The sequence below is a fragment of the Juglans microcarpa x Juglans regia genome, chromosome 3S (assembly GCF_004785595.1).
Source record: "Juglans microcarpa x Juglans regia isolate MS1-56 chromosome 3S, Jm3101_v1.0, whole genome shotgun sequence".
NCBI lineage: Eukaryota > Viridiplantae > Streptophyta > Magnoliopsida > Fagales > Juglandaceae > Juglans > Juglans microcarpa x Juglans regia.
Window position 1 is genome coordinate 25932929 of NC_054599.1, and position 3177 is coordinate 25936105.

A 3177-nucleotide genomic window follows, 5' to 3' on the forward strand; every position below is an offset into this window, starting at 1 on the left:
AGAACAAGATAGATTGAACCACACCTATTCACGAATTGCAAGGTGTGATCCTCTCTTGGGGATTCATGTATTGCACCCCAAAGAGCCCAAGTGCCTTAGCACCGAATGGTGATCTCAAGAACAAAATAGTCTACCCACTAGGGAATTTATCAAAAAGATGTAAATGCAAAGACTAAGGGTCTTATTTATAAGGATTACAACTTGGAAACTCCCAATAGGTCCATTGAAAAATAAATAATTAAATAAAAATAAATAATAAAAAATAACATAGTTGACATGGGCCAAGTTGAACCATGTCATGCATGAGCCCATGAGTGGGCTAGGCTGGCCTATGGCATGGGACATGGGCATGGCTGACATGGTTGGCATGGCTGTTGGCATGTGGTTGACAAGGCCCTGGCATGGTCTGAGTCCTAGCATGGCCAGGCAGGAGCCTGGGCGCTGAGGCTGCTGTGGGGCTGTCAAGCTTTATCTTGACATGGCTAGTAGTTTGGCCATGGCCACAAAACATGAGATCCTACCAAAAAGTCAATAGTCTCCTGACCAACCTCATCACTTTTATACTTATATCGGGACGTAGATAAACATAATTATGATTCAGACCCTTAGAATTCGTATAGACATTTCGAAAAAAAAAAAAATCCCTAAAGTTTTGCATGTATTATATTCTTTAAACAAGTGGACAAGATTTATTTCATTGTTTTTTTATTTTGTTAGATGACTAGAAAACACAGTATCAATATATTTATTAGGTAATTTTAAAATATAGATAATATAATATTCTAATTCTAGCGTAGGATACTATGACATGATTAAGTTGCTAGTGTAAAGATAAATTTGTGATAAAATGGCAATCACAAAGATTACAATTTATCTTGAGACTATCTAATAATCATTCTAGAATCATAACCTGTCACATTGATTACATAACCAAATAAATTGATAAAAAGAAAAACAAACGTGATTGTCAAACTTTAAAAAGATTTCAAATTAAAGTTTGATAAGGATGGTAGGAATGGAAGGAAATGAAAAAGTGGAATTTCAACTTACTTCAATCTAATTTTAAATTGAGTCTAACATTTAAATACCTAACTCTCAAATTATTAAACTTATCTCAACTCAAAACCTCTTTATACGTGGGACCCACAATGCCACAACATTTTTCAGCTCAAAAACTTTTTTACACGCAAGATCTACAACCTTTTTCAACTTCCTATAAATACATATAAACTTATCTTAATATCCAAACACATCTTAAGTAGGCCTCACAAAACTCACTTCACCATTTCAACTCATTACTATTCATAAAAAATTTCACTCTTCTCAATTTAGCTCAATATCAAAACGTGGCTCAAGTCTCAAATTCCTTAATCCCTCAATAATACTTTAGGAGCCACCTATTCTTGGGTTGAATCTGCCATTGAAGAAGGTCCCCCTTCCTGCCATGTCCTTATCCACTTTAGTTTTTTTTTGAAACCTCCAACTTCATTTCAAAAACCATCACTGTGGCATTCAGCCATTACATAGTTCAAGACATTATCAAAAGCTACAAGAACTTCAGCATTTACATTAGTTTGTTCTACATTTACTAAACTAGGACAAAAACCAGATCTAGTTCTATCTGCCATAACTAGAGCACTAATACAAGGATTTATAAACTCAATATCGATAACCTCAAAATTTTGAAGGAGTGCTTGTTGAGCTAGCTGATGAGCTACTTGGTTGGCCCTCCTTCGAACATGTCTAATCTCCCATCTTGTATTTGCCATGAGGTAGTGAATATCTTCCACAAGGTATTGGAGCATACCATTCTCTTGTTAGTGATGTCTTACTGCATTAACAACCTGAAGTGAATCTCCTTCAAAATTAACTTGCTGTAAACCGAGTTCTTTACATAGCTTCATAGCTGATATTAGTCCTTTAGCCTCTGCCATAGTAGCTTGTGTGCAGAAAATTATTGGTTCCATACATGAAACCAATAGATCCCCTTCGGAGTCTCTAACTGCAATCCCCACTCCAATTGTTTGGCTGCTTTTCCTTGTTGCAATATCCTAATTTATCTTGATCCAATCTGAGTCAGGAGGATCCCAAAGATCATTGGCTATCTGATCCACATTGCCATGACTTCTCGGTGAGCATTGTTTGTGTTGCAGCTGTTGGAACTCAGTGCACGCCTGCTTTGCTTTCTGCATCAAAATAAAAGGTGCTACAAAATAGTCTTCAAACAACAATTTATTTCTTCTTATCCACAACATTCTAGCCAGTTTTGCAAACACACATATCTCATCTTTGCCTAATCTTTGTAACATATCCATAAAGATATCTCCAAACTCATCATGAGTGATTGCAGCTTTCTGCATTTTCTTGCTTCCTAGCATCCATGCATCCTGTGCAGATGAACAAGCCCATAAAACATGCCCTGGAGTTTCTTCTGTTTGTTGACAAATTGGACATAAAGATTCCTCTACAATCTTCCTATTATACAGATTTTGCTTAGTAGGTAAAACATTATTGCAAGCACGCCAAATAAACACTTTGACAGCATTTTTAGTTTGCATTTGCCATATATGCTTCCATAAAACTTTATTCTGCCCTGCTATTGAAGTTTCTCCTTTATCTTGATCTTGCCTTTGCTTGCACAATTGATAGGCACTCTTGACAGTAAAACAACCATTGCTTGTATACTTCCATGCTATATTGTCCCTTAAATGAGTGGTCTGTGCAACAGGTATTCTTATGATTTGTTGCCTATCTTCTATCCAGAAAATGTCATGAAGCAACTGCATGTTCCACCATCTAGTATTAGGATCAATGAGCTCTGTTACCTTGGCATTCGAGGACAATATTTTTACAGGGGACATTACTTTTCCAGAATTATTAGTTGGAATCCACTTATCTTGCCATATTTTAACATCTTTTCCATTGACAATTCTCCAAATCATACCCTCTTTAACAGTGTTGATTGCTGAGCTGATACTTTTCCATGTATAAGAAGGTCTGGATCCAACTTTAGCCTACAAAATAGAGCTATTTGGGAAGTAAGCAGCCTTGAGAACTTTTGCTGCTAAGGCTGTGGGATTTTTCAGAATCCTCCACACCTGTTTGGCCAATACAGGAGAATTGAAAGCTAGCAAATCTCTAGAACCAAGTCTCCCAGCTACTTTGTTATTACTCAAA